General features: G+C 41.7%; 1 protein-coding gene across 2 annotated transcripts in view; it reads right to left on the reverse strand.

Annotated features, from left to right (window-relative positions):
- Nalf1 (NALCN channel auxiliary factor 1) overlaps window positions 1-22,160 on the reverse strand; it is a 577,257-nt gene that overhangs the window by 477,885 nt on the left and 77,212 nt on the right. The gene's annotated exons all lie outside the window — the stretch shown is intronic.

Consider the following 22,160-nt stretch of genomic DNA (forward strand, 5'->3'; position numbering starts at 1 on the left):
AACTCTATAAAGTGAGATAAAAATGCACATAGTGTTACCTTTAGATTCAAAAATGAGTCGTGGAAGTCAGGAGAGGGGTCTGGGATCGCAGAGGGCACACAACTGGAAGACTGGCAATGTGGAAGAAGAGGGTGAAGCTTGACCTATTGCGTGCAATTCTCACCTGACATTTTTAAAACGGGCATTGACAAAGTAGAGGTCACATAAAAGAGTGCATCTAAAATGCTGGTCTACTCACCCTAAAGAGCTTTCCTATAATCCATGGGGGGAAGAAAGAGAATGATAAGGACTATAGGTTGGCTATGTATGACAAAATTCAGTTGTTGTCACATAGGGATTTTTTATTCTGAGATCAATTTCTTCCCACCTTGAAGTTCAATTGATGTTTTTATTTGTTCAGTAAAGGTCAGGTTAGATGGTAGTACTTTTCATAAATGCAATTTGATAAACCTTTCATTTGATTTGATTTATACTTACGGGTATATGTGTGAACGATCATTTATGGAGTGTTTGAACAACATAAGCATGTCTATATTAGAAAAAAAATCCAAGAAGAAACAGGGTAATTATCTCTGAGGATCTAATTGGAAGGAAATCATATGTCTTCTTGTGAAGTAAGGCAGGCAACTAACAAGCAGCCCACTAGATTTTATTCCCTGACTAACCAACCCAAGAAGGAAGAACTTTCCAGAAACTTCCTGAAAAAAATGAAGAAAACTCTCAGTGACAGAATTTAAATAAAATTCTGAATGAAAACAAGAAGAAAGATAGAATTTCTGCCCTTCATGTGAAAACTGGATGAAGTTATTTTCAACGATGCTTTCATTTTAAACCCACAGGGTTTGGTAACTTACAGTTTTGAGAATTATCTTTCCCCATTTGTCTTCTAAATTCACTCAGGAGCTAACTACCTCCACCAGTATTAACAAGAACAAAGCCTTGTGCTAGGTTATTAAGGAGGTGTAAGTATCAGTGAGGCAGTAAGGAGAGTTCTCTTTCTTCAGTGTTAAGGTACATTTTAAATGTTTCTCATTTTTTTCTGGTTCTGTTTTCATGGAGAATTTAAGCTGTGATAGTTAAGGTCTTCTGATGCTATGTAGCACTGACCCAGTGTATCTCCTTCAGGCAGTGTTCAATATAATTTCAAACCTTAGCTGTAAAGGTGTTGAAAACATTGAGATAAATGGTACAAGCACAAAGAGTTAAAGACACCCTACATCTTGACTATGTAACAAAAACAAAATGTCTAGTCACATGTGAGAAAAATGAGGTCATAGATTGTGCCATATTGTCACCATACCGGAAGTAACACTCAGAAAACGGAACTTTTAAATATTTTTTGTTGTTTTAAAAGGTTAAAAGAAAGGATATAGTATGGAAATGATACATATAAAAAGAAAATAATAATTATTTGAGGAAGTAGATTTGTCCACCCTGATTTGAATATTTCACAATGGATACAGGATATCAGTTAAAATCAATTCAGAAAAACTTTCAAAGAACAAAAGTATGTTTCTCCTGGCAGATTGCTCTGCTGTGGGCTCAGGTGAGATCACAGGACCCTCCACACTACGCCCTGCCTGGCTTCTTGGTGCAGCCTCAAGTGTTAAGGCCAGCATTGACTCTCACAGGGCTCAGCTCTGAGCTGCCCACCCTCTGGCGCCCTTCTCTGACCACGCTCACAGTTCTCCTCTGTGGAACTCCATCCTGCACACCGGGTGATTGTCTGAGCTCAAACCTTTGTGCACATTGATTCTCCAGTCCAGATGCTCTCGTGTTTTGCACTTGCTGCAGTGTCCACATGACCTCAAGGCCCCAGTCCATACCAGTTCATCCTAAGTGTCTTTTGGATGACCCTGTCCACAGCGGTCACTTCCACACTGACAGGATTTCTGTTCGTTATGGGGGTCCAGCACACGGGAACTCTGTGCACTTGGCCTTGCAACTGCCACAGCTCCCGGCATGCACATGTGTTGATACATGAAGCTATTAGGGCCGTTCAGAATTAATTTTAGACATGGTGGAGTGCAAATGTATACACACCATCAGGGAGCATGGAAGCTTTGCACACTGGGAGATGGACCAAAGCTTTGTCTTATGACATTAAAGTTGTATCAAGCCCCACGACCAAAAGATTTGCTCCCTAAGGAGCAATGGAAATCAGGTCCAGCGGACTCATTTGGCTACGGTTTTTATTTGTGTACAATTCTGTACAGTGCTGGAGGCTTCTACATGGAATACAGATTAAAAGCTGAGGAGAAACGGGGCCAATGAATGAAAAGAGCCTGGTTTCAATGATATAAGCTTGTTATAAACATTGTCCAAGGAAACCGGGCTTCCTGGGTTCCTAAAATCAAGGTACCTAATGTTTCTTTGTACTATTTTGTGTGACTCTGAGGACAATCCTGGCCTGGCAGCTGGGATGCAAAGAGAAGAAAAGTACTAAACAATCTTCACTAGGGGCTCTCACAAGCCCAGAATGATGGTGATGTTTCCAAACTGAACACTAAGGCAAGTGGCCAGAGCGCACGCGTTACAGAGCAGCAGGACAGCTCCCGCGAGTCCCTGCACATAGCACCACATGGCTGAGCTCCTGAAGATGACATTCAGCCTTGGCACAGTCCAAAGTGGCACCAGAACTCTGCATTTCTCAGAAGCTCCCCGGTGACGGCAGTATTGCTGGGCCGCGGACAGTGCTTTTAGGAGCTAGGACTTGGAGGTCCGTACTTGAATCAGTCACAACTAAATATTAAGTGAATTCAATGGCAGTACACTTAAAGCATAAATGCACACACAGTTGCTTATAAAACATAAATGCATAGATATAAATCATGGCAGAGACGCCATGATTTGAAACAAAACAAATATTAGCCTGGGCAGGCTTCACACAGCTCTTATATACTATCAGCCGTCATCTCAGAACTTCCATCCTTTATTAAACATGCCTGCTGAGCTTCATTCCACACTCCAGGGTTTGTCACCATTTCACTGATTCCTTGTGGCCCATAAACTGCGAATATCAATTTTCACATGTACGTCATGGGTCAGAAGCAGACCTGAAGGGGTGTGAGAGAGGGTGTGTCCTCAGTGGAAGCAAAAGCCAGTCATCAGGAGGAGCTGCTCTCCCTTTCTGGTGATAAACAAGGCCAAAAGCCACACTGCACTGCAACACCGACTGGTCACATGCAGAAGTGTGAGGGCCCGAGTGTACTGTAACAATGCTAGGTGTGTTTGTCAGGCAAGTTTTCACAATTAGTCTCAAGAATTCCTGGGTGGATGGATATTACAGGATTCATTTCATCAGTCCATAGTGAAGGCTGCAAACCCACATGTGTCTCAACTGCCAACTGTTCCTTATTACAAGTATTTACTCACAGATAGCTGGTGAGAGACAGGATTCTATGCAGCTGGGACTCGGCACTCGAGGCCCCTACAAGCCTCCCTGTGCAAGCATGCGGGAGGATGAACAAGCAGCCCTTGTCTACAACAGGAAGAAGGCCATGGTGGACGCAGGATGTACTGTCCTGCAGTGGAGCAGCGCGGACAGGGAAGAGTCTGCCTGACACAGTGGGTAGCCAAGGTCGGGTCCATGTGAGCAGGAGGGCGGGCAGCCTGAGGAGCCCGTGGAGCCTGTGGCGTGGGAGGAGGCGCTGGGCTCTGGGGGAGGAAGACAGCTGCCGGGCCCCCGGCTCATCTCATCCTAGAGAGCTAGGGAGAGTGAAGCTGCGGGGAGCTCCCCGGGCCGGCTGACACTGGCCTTGACTCTTTCTTTATGTTCCTTCAACACATATTGATCACAAGTCTAGCTGAACAACAAGAACCTGGGGATCTGTAACAAAGGAGACTTTAAATTTAGCTTAATAAGTAGTAAAAAGCCATTTCAATTATGAAGAGATATAAAATAATTAATCCAGCCGGGGATTTAGCTCAGTGGTTTCGCCGCCTGCTGCACAAGCACAAGGACCCGAGATCGATCCCTGGTACCAAAAAAACCCCCAAAAAACAAATAAAGTAATTAATGCACAAATGTCTTTTACAATCATTTAGAAAACTCTTGTGAATATATATTTATGTGTATATATAATCACACACACACACACACACATTTTTCTCCCTTATATACCTAATTAAATTCTCCTGTGAGTGCGGTATAGACCTGTTCTCAGACTTTAAAATAAACTCTTAGGAGTGCTAGTGACAAATTAATAAAATAAAACATCTGCCAAAGAAATCCCATGACTGATGGGAGGACCATCAAACTAGATGTTTGAATGCCGTGGGCAGTTTGGAAATGGTGGTAGATCATCCACAGCCTTTATTTTGAGCCTTCTGAAGAGCAGTCAACTATTTTCCACTATCGATGCCTTGAGGACTGATCAAGAACCCTCGACCATATCTCGCTTGGCAGTTGCATTTCTATATCAGACTGTAGCTGCTCCCCATTATCATCCAGCAAAATGACCCCAGGGAGGCACAGAGGCTTTGGGCCTTGGGTCCCCGTGTCCTGCCACTCAGACAGTACAAGCAGAAAGTCTGATGCAGAAACAGGCTGAAGAGACCAGAAGAACTCTGACTGGGACGTGACTTCCAGGGAGCTTGCTTATCTATTTTATTTCTCCCGACACTGCTATGGATAAATGAGTGGGTGCAGCTATGCTCACAAATCTGAACATTGCCAGAATAAATACTAATTCATTTATATATTGACTCCATCTTATCCATAAATCTCAAATAATCATCTCTCTCAAACAATTCCATTTTTATTTTGATATAAAAGCACATTCATTATCTTATGATAACTCCTTTACAGAGTCAAAAAAAAGCATGTTTGTTTTTTCCACAAAATGCATGCCTAATGATTTCTTAGCATAATGGGGAAAATATTTAGGTATGGAATTATTTTATTCAGAATCTTGATACAGACTTCAAAAGAACAACATCACAAAACCCCCCCATGAAGGCTGGGGTCGTAACTCAGTGGTAATGAGTGCTCAGTATGTCTGGCACCCTAGGTTCAATCCCAGCCCCAGAACAAAACAAACAAAAAACCAACAACAAAACCCCTTATGTCCAAGTTTTAAGACTCTGTGAAGCCTGCTAGGTTGCATAGGCTGAGAGGCTACACGGATGACCTGAAAAGTTAACTCCAGTTTCCTCTCCAAGAAAATCAGGGTCTCAGGTGGTGGTTGAGTAGGTGTGAGTAGGTTTTGTAACTGACTTGGGTCCTCTTATGTCAAAGACTCAATGGGTGAAGAAGAAATGGCAAGCCAGCTGTGGTGGGAGGCGCATGCCTGTAATCCCAGTCTCAGAAGGCTGAGGCAGGAGGATCCCAAGTTTGAGCCCAGCCTGAGCAATTAGTGACTTAGTGAGACCCTATCTCAAAATAAGACATAAAATGCTCAGTGCAAAGATCCTGGGTTCACTGTGGCAGCATAAATGGGCCGGTGCTTATGGCCCAGATCCACACTCCACCCCATCCAGTGACTCATTTCGCTAGCGCCCACTGGAGGTGCTGATCCCTGCTCTTCACATCCCACAGCCACAGTGGCCCTCACGCTCTGTCCATCTCTCCGACCTGCTCAGCATACAGCTCTGTTCTCCTGCTGGTGCCTCAAGTCACTGTCTGCAAACAGTGCCTACGCGCCTCTCTGGAGCTCAGTTGCTGGGCACTGCTGGTCTCTTCCTGCAGAATCCGCCCTTCCTACAAGGATGTTTTCCTCTCACCCTGCTGGCCCACTTCTCCAGCTGTGCTCTTCTGCACAGGAAGAAACCACAGACACAGCATCATGCTGTCCAGTTTGTGTGACATCGGAGGAGGTGAGGACAATCACTTCTTTGTACGACTCCACATTATAAAGCATGAAATATCTATAGAAAGTATCAATAATTCCACTGAAACACCCAATTATTTCCCATCCCAATCAATAACCAACCCTTCTGACTAAGGAGAAGTTATAAAATCCTACTCCAGTCAGTAGAAATTCATGACTAAGGTAGAATTATAAAATGAGTATAATAAAAATAAAATTTTCAATAAAATACTAATATAACTTTTGAAAACTTAAAATAGAGAATAGTTTCCACATCTCTTAAACACTGGAATACCTCTTGTCATCTGTCCTGTCTATAAATTGAGTTCAGTCACCATCTTCTTCTCCATGAAAATTAAGAGGCGCTATGGGGTTATATCTTCAGCAAACACAATTTATTCTTGTATTTTCTTGATTTACTGAAGCACACTTTAACACAAAGGTGTCCACACAGACTGAGCACCACTGCAAATCCAATCCCAGGATTGGGTTTAGTCGCCGACACTACTGCAAGCTTAACTGCACTGAGCGTGCAGAATCCTAACCCCTAGCACCTTAGATGTGGCCTTTGTGGAAATGGTGCTGCTGTAAACATCACTAATTAAAGGAGGTCAGATGGGGGCTCCTGCTCCAATAAAATGCGGATCCTCACGCCAAGGGACCCTTGTAAGAAGGGGTTCTCACATGAGACACAGACACACGGGGAGAGCCCCATGGCAAGGTGGAGATTGCAGCGATGTGCCCCTAAAGCTCGGAGAGGGACACAAAACAGCACGACCCAGCCAGCAAGACAGCTAGATTTTGGATGAAAGCCTTAGATCTAGGAGAGGATCAGTTTCTGTCTTTAGGAAAGTGAAAAGAACAGGGACAAGAGGAGGAAGAGCAGGAGTAGAGGAAGGTGTCGGGCCCTGCTGAGTGGCACCGGAAGGTCCCGGTGACAGCAGCTGTCCTGACTCAACTGTCTCGTTGCCCTTTACACTCTCAAAAGGTTGCATGACGGATTCCACTGGCACAGAACAATTAATCTGGAAATGTAAGTTCTAGCTCTTATTTAGGTCCCAACTACTCTTATCCTCAGCAAGCCAGGTAGAGTTCTTTGAAAAAGTGGAAGTTGCGATGTTGTTTCTTTTCCAATCTCAAGGTCAGCTGTGACTGGAATGGCAGGAAACGTGTGCACAGGCCTAAGTTGTAAGTGTTACTCAGACGCTGCACATTTCCACCCCAGCCCAGCACGGCTCGGTGCTCGCTCACAGGACGCTGCTTCCCACTCTGTCCTTCTCCGCCTTGTACCAATTATAGCTCCTTCTCCTCCGGCCGCCATTGCAAAACTTCCCTGACCTAATTCTTCCCTGCTCGTAGTTCCCTCTGACTTGCTCTAATTAAAGGAGGAGAGAGGGAAGAAAGGAGCTAATATTTATTGAAAGCCTTCCTCATTAGAAGAAGGCACTTGACACAGACTGTGACAGTGGTAATGACTGCCGTTTGTTGAGTTCTCACCAATGCCAGGCACTGAGCTAACCAGCTCCGGCAGATTAACACAGAAATGTTAACCACTCATCTCTGACGTGGCGATGATCACTCGTTCTCTATTAGGACAAAGGGTCCCAACACATCAAGCAATGCTGTCTCAGAAGGTGACTTCTTATTGAAGTGCCTGACTCCAATGACGGCTGTTTCTCCCGAGCAGTGTCAGCTTGGACAAATTTCTTAACAGCCTTGTCCTCCTCACTGAGCAGTGGATGTCATGACATTCCCACTGCAAATAATTACTGGGAAGAGTAAATGGGTTGGTGTAAGTGAGGGCTAAAAATGCCTCATGCGCAATAAGTGCTTTGTGAACTCAGTGATGGCTGTTGCTTTTATACAATAACTATCATTTTAGTTATTATTATTGTCATTGTCAAATTTATCCTATGTACCCAAGGACACCCAACTAACAAGCAACAAAGTAAGACTCAAATCTGTGTGTTTTGAACACTGACCCACTTACTCAATGAATATATTGTAACTGTGCGCTGTGGTCATGAGAATCACGTAATGAGCAGGACTGGAAGTCCTTATCTATGCAGCTGTTAGTTTTGCTTTCCATGTATTCAAATTCTCACAAAAATAATAATTATTATGATAGTTGGAAATACAGGCACATAAAAAAGCACATGGTAGGTACACATCTCACAACCTAGGAAAGCCTCTGAAGTCTATTATCTGAAGGTGAACTGGCCAGTTAACCACACAAAGGGTTGGGGGAAAGTGCCCAGCCAATGGGAGAAGAGAGTCCCAGCCAATGAAGGAAGTATTCCAGCCAATGGGAGCATCCCAACTAATGGGGGAAGAGTGCCACAACCAATGAGAAGAATATAGGGAAAAGCTCTGAACAGAGAAAACAGGAAACAGAAAGATGCCATGTGTGATGTGGAGCTGCTTGCGGGATGGTTAGAGGAAAACACACAGCGCAGGCTAGAGGCAGGTTGAGGCTGTCCTACAGACTAGAAGCTGCCAGGATCCAAGAGAGGAGAAGGGAGCTGTTCCACGGTGCAGAATTTCAGTGTTGCAAAGAGAAAAATTCTGGAAAACTGCTGGACAAAAATACACCCATACTTACACTATTCAAAGCTACACTTAACAATGGCTAAGGTGGCCAATTTTGTGCTGTGTTTCTTACCACAAATAATTTGTATAAACTAGTACAATTGCTATGGAAATCAGCAAAAATTAAAACTAGAAATTCCATTTGATCCAGCTATTCCTCTCCTGGTTGTATTCCTGAAAGAGTTGAAGACATCATAGTAGAGTAACACAAGCACAAACATGTTTACCACAGTGTGATTCATGATAGCGAAGTCCTGGAAACAGCTTAGATGCCCATCAACAGGTGACTGGGTAAAGAAATTGTGTGAGAGAGACAGATGATAGATAGACAGGTGATAGATAGATAGGTGATAGATAATTACTCAGCCATAAAGGAGAACGAGATCATGCAATTGGAAGGAAAGTGGACGGACCTTGAGTCTAAAATGTAAGACAAAATAAGCCAGACACCGAAAGTTAAATATAATATGGTTTCTCTTATATGAGAAACCCAAAATTTAAATTAAAGAGTAAAATAAAGGCAAGAAAGGCAATTGTGCAGGAAACAGGGTGGCAGAGATGTTGGAGAAGGGAAGAGAGGAAGGCAGGGGAGGGTAAAGGGAGTGAACAAGTGCGCCTATGTATTGCAAAGGCTGACGGATTGTAAAACTAAGAAATTAATAAAGCGAAACGTCCAGAGACAAAACGGAGAAAAGAAGTGGCAAAAAGTAAAGGAAATCTTATAAATTTTGTTAGAGAGCTTCCGTTTTATCTGCCTGGTGGTGAGAAACTTTACAGACTTGGAGAGAAGAAATGGAGATGGTCCGAGATGTCCCAGGGCCCAGGTCTGGGTGTCAGCTGCCGCGGCAGCTGTGCAGGAGGGCAAGGAAAGCACAAGTTTTGATTTTTTGTTTTGCCCAGTGGGCCTCAATTTTAGCTTCAAGAAAGAAAAATGAATTTATCCTTTCTCTTGGATTCAACAAATTATTTGAAACCCTTTCATGTATTTCACGAAATCTTCTAAAGCCAACAGAAAACAATAGAAATTATAAAAATTAGACGCTAAGCGCCTACAATACCTACACAAATAAAGGACTATCGAGTTGAAGAACTCTAGTTGCCTCCCATCCTGATAATTAGTCAGCAGTCCAACTTCGATGGATAAAAATAGGAACTGCACTCAAGGGCCATTCCATTCTGTCTTCCACTTCTCCATACAGTGTCTCCTTATAGCCTTAAAATACTTATTTAGTTGTCCTGTTATCATTTTCTTCAGGCTAAATCACTGGTTCTCAAATTATGCACTTTCAGAACATCTGGGATCTAGACAGAAATGTTCCCCACTGATTTTTCCTCTTTTCAATGACAGGCCTTCCCAGCTCACTGGGGAGAAAAATAATAGGTAGGATCACTTCCCTATTAAAAAATGTCCTTCAAAAATATTTTGAAAGACTTCTGCTGTATGTCTGAAACACACAACATTAATTTGAAAAAGCTGCATGGAGATATGACCAGTAAGCTTAAAAATAGCTGCTGACTTCTCTGATTGGTGTGTGTGCTTTGGTTTGCTGGAGTCAGGAGTACAATGCATGTATGCTACTAGGAAAACACTCACTGCCGTGTTCCATGGAGATGCTGCATCCGTGCTAACGGAGTCACATGGCGGGACTGCCAGGTGTCCAGGCGCCTGGGTGAGTTCTCCAAGCACTGGCCCAGGGCTCCACCCCATGCTGCCGCTTTGCGGTGCCATGCTCAGTGTGTCTCCTCCTAGACTCTTCCTCTTTCTTTGCACATCCATCAAATTTACCTCCTGGTCTCTGTAAGTTGATCTGCTCCGTTTGACCTGAGATTTCTCTTTCGTGGCTTTTGAGAAAGGGCACCAGGCAGTCAGGGCATGCAGAATTAACGGGGTATCAAGGACATTGCTGTTGGTCATCCTTGCCCCTTTACCTTCTGTTCCTTCTTCTCTCAGCTGGGGTGGAAATACGGAACCTGAGCATGCTCGGAGAGCAACGGATGGGCTGGGTACGACAACCTCACAGAGCCAGGGTGTGTCACTTGTCTCTCGTCATGTTGAGGATATGTGCAAAGACACACACATGCGCACGTGAAATACGACCTCGACATCCAGACATCAGTATTCGGTAAAGTATTCTAATAAGGGAATTTTGTCTTCTTAAGGTAACACTGGCGTAAAAAGATTGACCAAAGCAGATTTGACCTCTTAAAGCCAGCACTAGCCGTTTCTGTGACTGGATCCAAATGGCTCTTCCGTGTTGGGAGACACATAACTCATAGCCCCTCACACTGAGAAGGTTCTCCTGTCACAGGCGTGTTGCTCTCGGGGCCCTGACCACCAACCCTGAAGCCAACAGGCAGAATATCCGGTGCTAGGCAGGACTCGCCACGGTGGGGCCTCCGGTTCCTCCCGCAGACCCCCTGTGCGTAAGTCCACCCTGGCCTCAGCGAGCCTCCTGGAGGGCTGTATCCAATTAGTGTTTTCCAGGCATGGGACGAGGAGAAGCAACAGAGACTGCAAGCATCTTCTCATCTACGATTAGTGTATGCGTGGAGGACGTCTAGTCCTTGCCTTTCTGGACAACACCTCCTTGCTAAGTTCTCTCCAAGGAGAGCTCCTCGCCCCCTGGAAAACTGTCTAGTAGATATATTTGTCACTTCTCTAAATGACAGTTACCAATGAACAGAAAGAAAATATGTCGCTAGGATGAGAATTTCCCAGACACCCCCCGTACATAGCTCAGCCGCAGAAATATTGAAATCTTACAACTTTCTTCATCTTTTAGCTTTGTTGCGTTAATTGCAATTGACAGATTTTCCTTGCACCACAAATTTTCAAGAAGCTATAAATACCCATTTCCAAAGAGCTGGGTATCATCAGAAACCGTGCTGAATGAATCCAGCCCAATGGGGTTTCTAATTTTCTCTTATAATATTTATCCAACAACGAATTCCAAGGCTCCGCACCAGGTTCCTGTGGGCAAGACTGTGCTGCTTGGTTATGTAAGTAATAGAGCAGGAAGTGCCTTTCTAGCTGGAGTACTAAGTAACTATAATTTAGCACATAAACTTGCACACCCCTTACCTAGTATTTACTTATTTGGTTCTGGTTATGAGTATGTGTGTAAAAATTCATGTTTGCATACACACTGTTAGAGGATAAATTTAAAAATAAATTGAATCTTTATTTCTCACGAGCCCACTTAGGTAAAGGATTCCCCACCAACTCTTTATATTCATAATAAATGAAAATAATCTTGGCTCACATCTTTAGAAAACTTTGTCTCATTGAGTAGAGCTGGGATATCACCTCAGTTTGTTTAAGACTTTCAAATGAATAAAGATTTATAGTAAGAAATATTTCCTATATTTGTTTTTTTTAAAGAAATGAAGTATTTAGGGACTGTCTCTTATGAAAACTTTATAAAATTTTGAGGAACACATTATGTCTATGACAAATCACCTCCTTTAGAGTTTAATCGAGATGTTTTAAATTCTCCTTTTTCTAGGCCCAATGGTTTTCTTTTCTTAAAAATGACCTATTTTTTGGCGATCTTTTTCTTTGCTCATTGTGGAAATAAATACAAAGCACAAAGAGCAGAGAAGCCACTTGTAACAGCTCCCTGGGAGGGAAGCCCTGTGGGCGTTTGGTCCTGATGCTTCCTGCCAGTGAAGAGGCCAAGTCATTCCCAAATGTTCCTGTTGCAGACCCACTGCCTTGGACATGCAGGACTGCGGTACCTGAGGCGCTCACTGCATCGGTCTGAGAACACTTTTGTCAAACAAATCTCTACCGTCTGTACTGATCAAGCAAATAAAATATGCATTTTTTGTTTTCATTTTAGGCAGCAAACTAAAACCAAGAGTGACTTGACAGATGTGTTGGAAATACTGACCTGCAAAGCATGAACACTAGTTCATAATGTGCTCACCAAAACACTCTTATATAAAATGAAACCAAGCGTAAAGAAAATTAGGATTAGGTCACTAAGAATGATTTTTCTTTTAAATTTTTCTACAAAAACAATTGAAAGGCAGAACTATTGGCATAATAATAGGGGAAATATTTATTGAGTTCTGTAGTGAATTTGTTGGGTCAAATGCCTTAATGCTTTGTTAACATCAATGAATGAAGATTTAAGCAGGTGTGTTAAGTGTCAAACAGGATATTTTGGAATTGGTTTCAACTTATGAGAGGATTTCCACCTGTGTATGCAAAACAGAAAAAGCCCTTTTTATATTGTGAACATACCGGCTCATACTTTTGCATTAAAACAACATTCAGAATGCTGTTCTTGATTTAAAATACAAGTTCCACTAAAACTAACTGAGCATAACAAAATTTATAAATTCCAGATTATCATATATTTATTTCATTTGTATTTGACCCAAAGTAGTTCAGAAGAGGCTGAGAACATGGGCTCGCACACCATTCTTTATTTTAATGGTACCTGACCAACAATACAGAAGCTACAGAAATGAAAGCAATTTTCTTTACATCTTTACATTGAAGACAGTACTCAAAAACCACTCAAAGAAATTTGTTTACAAGTTTGCTTTATATCATAGCTAAAGGAAGTAGATGACTGGCAACAGAAAGAATTAGGAATGCCAGGAGGGAACCCACACAAACAGTATGTTGAGGTAGGAGGAGGTTCTGCGGAAGAGGAAAAAACAGGATGAAAAGTGCGTGCAGCCACTGACAAGGATGTACTCTGCGGTGTGCTTCTCTCACAGAAGGAAAAAGGAAAGCGTTAGCGGATTAGAATCCACAGCCTGTGACCCCCTGTGCTAGTTTGTCTACAGTTAACAGCCACAGTCTGCTGTGAGACTGGAGGCACCGTTGGTGTGTGGTTTCTACCTCTTTCCTCATGTCCTGCAGCAGGAATGGGTGAGCAAATGCAACCCAGGAGGCTAAATGTCTGGAAGTCTTGCAAGGAATTTGTTCATCAGTTCACACGAGACTATTCTAGGAGGCCACACGGCTGTATATAAAGAATAGGACATGCACACTCCTTGTGAGAAACTCACTAGCAGCTCAGTGTTGGGGAGCATTTTCAGTGGATCCTGTGGTTTTATTTAACAGTGTGAGAGTCGCACAGATGCCACTGAACATCGTGTTGTTCACGCACATTTCATTAAGTGCTACGACCAGAAAATTCTGAGACTGCTGCACACTTGCACCCTCGGGTTTGGCCCCAGAGTCCATTCTTCCTTCACAGCTCAGTAGCAGAATTTCTGATTCCACACCCTGCCCAGCATGGACTTCAAGCCATTGCTAAATCCTTCAGGGTTGTTCTTCTCCTCCTGTCTCTATAGGATAAGAATTACCCTTGAAGAGTGGGAGATTTGTATAAAGAAGGGACAGATGGCAAAAGCAAGGATGACCGAGAATTATCCCTGTGTGGTCATTCTGAAGACTCGCCCTATGCCTCAGTTCCAGGGGAGTGGAGGAAGGGAAGCAGGTCTGGGGCCACTCAGATGTCCCACGCACACACCAGGTGTGTCCCCTTCCTTAATGGCAAATGGAACCAATAGTACATTCCTTCTAGGGTTATTCTGAGAATAAAACTAGAAAATATGCACGCAGACCTTTGAGCAGTACCTGGCCCACACTAGGCCCTCCATGAGCAAATAATGATTTATTTTAAAAATTATGGCTCTGACATGCTAAATATTCTACAGTTACACAAGTTATTTAACTACTGGGATCCTGGGCTTTGATTTTTTTTTTTTTTTTTTTTTTTGAGACAGAGTCTCACTATGTATTTCAGGGTGTGTCTTTGAACTCACTGTGTAGCCCAGGCTGGCTTCAAACTTGCAGGGATTCTCCTGCTTCAGCCTCCCAAGTGCTGGGATTACAAGCGTGCACCACCTCACCCTGCTCAATCCTGGGCTTTTCTTACACAAAATAAAATAAATATATCTACCTACAACTGAGATTCATGTCAAGAATTAGGGATAATAAACAGAAATACTCTATGAGGAAGGGACACAAGAAAGAAATTGATACATCACTACAGTCTTTTTAAAAAAACATTTAAAATATCAATAAATTATTTAGATATTTATTCTGCTAGCATTTTTTTAAGAACAGGAATGGACAATTTGACTCATTCTCTGAATAAGCACCCTTTGTTTTTAGCATCTCATAAGTAAATAGAAGAAAATGGAACCAAACCTTTCTGGAAGTGTGAGCATAAATTCTTAAAACTGATGCTCCTGATAAAATTAAGAATTAAGAGCAAATATAATACTTTCTTCAGAGCTTGCAAGCAGGTACAGTTTTTAACCATGAAAACGGCTCCACCGATCTTAGTGTTACCTCCTAAATTCCCAGCTGTCAATGACACTCCGTGTGTGACAGCTCAGCCTCAAAGCCAATTAGCCCACTCTCAGTACTTGAATAATTTCACCAGTGGCTCTCAAACTTCACAATTCACTTTCATTTTCTACAATTACAATCATTTCCAAGAGTAGCCAGAGTTATCTAAGAGCTTTTCTTTTCATTATCTCCACTGTTTGGAGTTACCTAACATTCCGTTAGTTGTATAGTTCTGATAATCCATTTAATTCTGCTTTGTAAGATACAATAAGGGAGTAGAAGGTCAACTTCATTTGTGTGATAGTGCTTGCCTAAATCTGTTAAATATTAGCAACTTAAGCAATATTATTTGCTCACAGTAAATTGTTCACAGACATGAAGAATAGCAAATCGAGTTTCTTATTCAAGAAGGGGTCTACATTTTAAGGAAAGATGCTTTTCATAAGTAGAACTGTGTTTTAACATTGGAAATAGACTGCAAGTACTACGGTTTCACCCTATGTAATATGGGCTGTCGTATCCAATGATCTTTCTAATTGCTTCCAAGCCATTATCCAATTATGTTTCTGCAAAGCATAGGGTTTACTCACAGCGTTTCCGTTTCCGAGCCTTGCCTGGTGTAATTAGGAAGACATGTTAATGGCCATGGGGAAGTCTCAGTGGAACTATTGTGAAAGTTCATTGGGTGCCTTTGTTCCATTTGACTTTCACTAGCCAATTAAATCCTTAATGGTCTAACTTGCACTTTCCTCTTCCTTTACCTGTAACATGCTGACTTCCTTTTCCACTGTGCTTTCCTTGCTTGGCAAACTTTTGTGGCGTTCTTCCTCTCAGAGAGTCTCTGACCTTCAGGGTCCCTGTGATTCCCTTGTCTTCTTCCTCTTGACCAATAAGGGAATTTGGGCTTAGCACCATAAATAAAATCTCCTGAGGTATATTTTTTCAAAGAGGCATAAAACAATTTCATTTGAAAAGAGTTAAAATACATTATCTCGCAGTTTAGATTTGCATTATGCTAGCAGTTACAGTGTAGACATCTACCTAAAATATAAAGTTAACAAAATGCCTAAATTTTGCTTCCTGGCTATTTCTAAACCCCAAATTTCTTGATTGAGTTGAGATTAGATTTGAACACAAGAGTTTTTTGGTCAGTATGTGAAAATTACTTGGATTCCATTTTTTTTAAAGTGTTTTACAATAGAACATATAGGCAGATTTTTAGAAGGGCTATAATTATGGTCATAATTAATGCATAACATATTTAATGGGTATCAGTTAGATAAAATGCCATTTGATGCATAATATTATATACACCTAAAAGAATTGTTTTTAATTACACAAATATATATTACATGAATATATTACATAAATACATATATTACATAAATATAGGATATATATATAAATATATCCCATGGCTGTTTATATATAAAATATTATATATTCATAGAAAACTTTGTATATTATATATTCACAGAAAACTTTGAAAAACTTGAGGCTGATTACTAGGTACCATTATACATTTTGGAGAGTTTCTCAACTTTATGTGGAAAAACACACACTCACGTATCCTATCCATCACAAATAATATAGTATGTCTCCATTTATTCAGATAAACTGATGTAAAACTTAAATTTAGTGAGGTCTTTGAAGTTGTACAAAATTTTTGGTTAGAAAAATTAAACAACAGGCCCAAACAACCGATGTAAAATTTGCCTCATCATTCACAGCAGGCTTTCCTGAAATATGTTCAAGGGCAAAAGAAACTCTGAGGTGAAAGAGTTGTGCAAAACAGTGAACTGTATCCCTTCCTACGTCACATGAGCCTATTACAATAAAAACTGTGAGGACCCTGAGTTCCTAAGTGGAACGAACACCTATTAACAGTCTCTGAAGCAGTGTCCCTTAAAACATGCTTTGAAAAAAATGCTACGTTTAAAATCCCTACATATAAAATAAATAAAATAAATAAATAAAATAAAATCCTTCCATAAAATGTCCACCATATGTGATTGTTTCCAATTAAAATTTAATGTCTGGCTTTTATGCAATGAAAAGTTTCAGGGTAGGTCTTTATTGGCTATTGCATTAAAAGAAAATTTCTAATAATTATATTTGCTTGTACTAAATGAAGATTAAATGAGTTTCTAGGACGTCTTGCCAAGCAAATATAATGTAGGTTGAATAATTCACAGTTCTTTCTTTTATAGGGTACAATGTCATCAGAGAATAAAGGAAAGTACTAGTTCTTAATTATGATAAACAGTCTGCAGAAGCTCTTTGACTACTAGGATAGTTTTCATTCTCAGATTTTGACACATTTCAGCTTGGTCATATTCCAGCTTGATGGGTCATTTTCAATTTTCTCATCAGAAATATGAACAGAAACAAGGGTAGCAACTAAAAACTGTGAAATTACTCTGATCTACAAGATAAATCATACTTTAGGGTTATCAATCAAACTTGGTATAAGCAATCTCAAAAATAATGCACCATCGAGATGAATGTCTTTGTGTAGAGCCCCTATGTGGCTAGACCTAAAAGTGTTAATGGGATAAGCTTGTGATTTGCTGTAAAGGAACAAGCTAATAATTTGATAAAATAATTGAGTATTTATTAATTGTCCATGCCCTAATTATACTCCTCTATTTCTCAAAGAACTTTCTATAACAAAACAAAAACCAAAAATTACCATATAAAATATCTGTTTAATAATGTGTATTTTAAGCCTTTTTATCATTTAGCAAAGAAGGTGTGTCAATACGTTGTTCAAGTTTTAAGATCAACTAAGTTGTAAAGGTCATTTTATATTTTCAATCCTACAGAAGTTTTTTTTTTCCTTATGTGATCGCTTTTAAGTATTTTAAACTATTCATTATTAACTCAATTAATTAAGTCAGCCTGTTATATTAACCATTAATTGAGCATCTAACCACATCTAAGAGTCTGCCTTGAATTTTTACTCCTTAAGGAATGTATAAAGAACAGTCACTTCAGTCATGGTTCTTGGTATTCCAACATATTTAAGAAATCTGACTCTCCACAGCAGTAATTCTGGATCAACTGAAATGTGTGTACCTCATGTTTATTGCAAAATATGCATCATCAAGATACAGTTATGGATATTATGCCTAAAATATTAATTCAATAAATCCATCTTTTGGATGAATTATCAACATCTTTCAGGATGACATGCAAACATAAATAAAATCTGCTGGCCATATGAGGGACATTTGACAGATTCAAAGGACTTTTAAATCGACTTGGAAGGTGAAGTTTGATGAGAATAACACCAACCTACCAAACCAATTGGAGTACTCGATTTTATGGCCTTTTAAAAATAAATTATGAGGTCAAAAGCCCTAAGAAACTATAGTCATAGATTCTGCAGTTAGAAATTCCATGTCCCTTTTTCTTCTTTTGACTTGATGAATTATTTGGGCTAGATTATAACCTGTTTGCAGCTGTATGTTTTCATGAATGAAATGGAGTTTAAAATCCTACTGATCTAACATCATATAATGGCTGTGGTTATTATATTCTCTATTGCTTTATAATTCATCCAAAAGATGCCTATTGGGCTGAGATTTCAGGCAAGACCACAGTGAAATCAGCAGAACAGGGCAGGAGCTGAGGACCTGCCTCACAGACCAGCCAGGAAGGGCACCTCTTGGGCTCCTTCCCTCCTCCGGGGTTAGAAGAGCATCCTCCAATGTCTGTATCTCATGCACACGTCTAGCAGGTTGCATCTCAGGCCATGCCCCACTCCGCAGTTCCTGATGTCAATTTCCATTTTCCACTAGGTGAGGGACAGGTGACACAGTGACCTTGGTGGCTTCCAGTTTCTCTTACTCCTAACTGTAGCAGAGAAAAGTGAGGCTGCCTCCCTTCAAAGACAAGAAGGAGAAGCTGAACAATATCACTGAGCTATACCAGCAAAGCCAGGCGGGGCTCTCCAGGCAGGCTGGCTTTCAGCTCCTGGCCTGGAAATGGCACTCACTGACATCTCAGTGCTGCCTACATGGAAAAATGGTCCTCAAGTAAAAGTTGGCCTCATTTTTCTCACAGGCCAACTATACAACTTGCAGGCATAGAGGTCAGCAGGAGGAGAGGCCCTGGCACATCAGCTGTGGCTTCTGAGACAGTCAGGGGAAAACCAGACAAAGGCAGAAATTGGCCCAAATCTGGAGCATTTTTAAAAAATCATCACTATTATTAGAAACATTGAACTTGAGCTACTTAGCAGGGCAGAAAACAGCCAGACCGAACCTCCCAGCCCCACAGCACCAACTGGCAGCCAAGTGCCTGCCTTGGGCAGAGTTCTTGCCCTGCAGTGCAGGAGATGGCAGTACTGACTGTGCCCAAAGCAGACTGGGAAGCATTAACCCCACAGCTGGCTTGTTTATAAAAGTGAGAGAATCCAGCCAAAACCCACATGCCGAGGACAGAGTAACTCGCACCCAAATTCCATTCCCACAACTACAACCTTCTTAACTAGAAGGACAATGTTCTGATTACAACCATATATTCTGTCTATTCTGTTCCTAATTAGAGAATGCTTTGTCTTTTCCTTTATGAGCCTTGCTGACATTAATTTCCATAGAAACCACATGACTGTGCATCCTTGCACATAGTCCTGCCCTTGTACATAGCATAGCTCCCCTTTACCCCAATTGATTACTAAGAAAAATCAGTGCCTGGGACTAGCCAGTGCCTCTGTCAGTTGCACTGGCATTGGTCGTCCTGCCCCCAGCCTTCTTTCTCTTAGTTGTCAGTTTTTTTCCTCAGGTGTGTGTCATAGACTCAGAAGGAGACTAGAGCCTACTGCAGAGGTTCCCGGTAATGTTTCAGAAGTCCCCAGTACTCCAGGACTCCAGTCTCCTTGTATAGGAAAGGGAAAACTGCACATCCACAGTCGCTGGCACCTGGTGAGCTCTGGGTAATCCCAGAAACACAGGCTGGGCTTACACAAGCACACTCTCCCTGCATGAATCCATCCCTAACCAATAGAGCAGGGTGGTGAGCTCTTAGGCTGCACCACACCTATCTTTATTAATCCATTAGTGGTATTCCACGTGCACAGCCCCTAACTGATCTCCACTCCTGTCTCCTGTGCCTGCACTGGTGCATGCTGAGCTTCAGGAGGAGGCCAGTTTGCTTTTTTACATTTTTAGCATTTAGTATATTGCTGGTCATTTTTTTGATGTTCATGTATTGAATTAGTTAAGTGATTTTTTCTAAGTATTTTACCAGTCACATAAACCTGAACATAGAAGGAATAGCAGATGTTTATCCAAAGAAGATTTACATTTTTTGCTGGAGGCAGTACTGCAAGTTTGTTCTTGTGCAAGGAGAAAAATACTCAGTATTATCTATGCTGATATTACTATGCAATACACTTCCTCGTTTCTGTGTGCTGGGGAACCAGAGATGGGCCTGGAAAAACACGAATGTTCATCTCTAAGTCAAAGATGTTCCCCACTGGCCATCCAAGGAAGGCAGGGGTCTGCAGGAGACAGTCCCTTCTGCAGCAAGCCTCTGTCCCACTCCCAAGTGGCCCAGGAGCCCCACAGCCTCAGGAGCCATCACCAGAGGCACCCAGTGATGGTTTCACCTGACCTCATTTTGGATCTGTGTGAAATCTTAACTCAGCTTCCTCCCACCCTGGCTGTGAATGGGACCCTGTTGTAATCTAAGTGTCACTTGGGTCCATCCATAGCTATTCTTCCCTAGCTGCTAATAGTGCCTATCTGCACTGGGTATGGAGAGCAGGATGTTTGGTTGAGTCACTTGAGGTGCATCAGCAACTCGCACTGATCGAGGCAGCCACACATACATTTATACTCCTTACTAGAGGCTGCCAGGGCACACCCTGCCTCTGTCCTTCGAAGCACTGGTGAGAATCTAAGTATGAAGCATATGCCTCTCCTCATCCTTCTAGAAACTGTTCCTTTACTCATTTATTTGATTACACATTGCATATACATGGTAATTATATACATATATAATGTGTATATCTATGTTTATCTATACATGTTTATATATGTTTCTTTTATTATATCCCTACTGCTTAGCTCAGCAAAATTTTTGAATGAATGAAACAGTTGACTGCTCTATGATTATATTTTTGATTCATAATTCACGCTTACATTTTCTACACAAAACTCACTTACTTTGAACCAAACACTGGAGGTTTTCTGTTTGTTTTTAGTTATTTTAATTTTGGTTTTAGCTCTTTAGTTAGTGATAAAAATTATAAAGGAAGGCTTGGCATCATTTCTGTGGATGGATTTCCTAAGAAAATCTCAGCCCTTCTGCCCCTAGCACAGCGAGGTGCCCAAGGTACTCAAAGGCAGCAGGGAGACTGTGCAGAAATCCGAGTTCCTACTCCTCCCAATCAGGCTGAGGGATGGAGGACGCACTTTCCCAGAGTCAAATGGCATGGTGTTCTAGATGGTGAGCCACCCGGTGCTAGGAAACTGACCCACATTTGGCTGTAGCTAAATTTGTTTGTTTTGGAAAAGTAGGTTCTCTAGAAGACCTGAAGGATACCGGGAAGGAACTACTGCCCTATGAGCTCTGAGTCCTGGGGCTCAAACAGGGATTATTATTTCAGCAAGAAGAGAGGAGGTGCAGACACAGAACCTGCATGTTGTGAGGAGCTATTTAAACGGCAATTGTCCTGTGCTGGTCTACAAAAGCATCCATGAGTACCAGAATAACTGTGCCCGAGGCAGTCCATGAAGACTGCTCCTGGTAAATTATTCATTCTTTTCTTCCTCACATAGAAGAGAAATCTCCTCAGGTTAACTAGAACTGTCATAATTGAACCATTACGAGGCCTATTCTGATCAATATTTTAGGTCAAATTGAAGAGACATTCCTCTGTTGAGATGTAAAAGAAACACCCACAGTCATCATTTTCCCGGATCAACTTTTTGATGGTCTTATTTTGCCCACAGTTTTCAAACCTTGTAGCTACAAAGACTGCCTTTCTGGTATTGTAGAAATCACTCTATTGATAAGAATCTGATGGGACCCAGAGGACACCAAGCTGAGAGAACTCAGGGAGGCTATTTACAAAGGCAGGTGGGGCATGAGGTAGGAAGACCATCCAGGCAGAGGAAAAGCCATGGGCCAGAGGGATCTGAGCTCTTTCCAGGACCACAACCTGGGCAACCATGGCACAGGAACAAGGCTCAGGGAATAAACACTTGACCTCAGCCTTCTGCTTCTCTCTTATGTCCTGCAGATGTGCCCCCTCCCTGATCTGAATAGGAGGAAGCTCTCTGAAAGAAAGCTTGGAGTCAGTGCTATGGGTCCACAGTGGAGATGAGGACACAGTGGAGAATGCTGGAGAGTGGATCTAGTGGGAAACTGGAAGTCTAGGGGATAAACCTTCATCTCAGGGATAAGAACGCAGATGTCCAGAAAATTAA

Source organism: Heterocephalus glaber, unplaced genomic scaffold (genome assembly GCF_053883595.1).
Source record: "Heterocephalus glaber isolate CG9 unplaced genomic scaffold, H.glaber_assembly_v1.0 deba00001579, whole genome shotgun sequence".
Classification (NCBI taxonomy): domain Eukaryota; kingdom Metazoa; phylum Chordata; class Mammalia; order Rodentia; family Bathyergidae; genus Heterocephalus; species Heterocephalus glaber.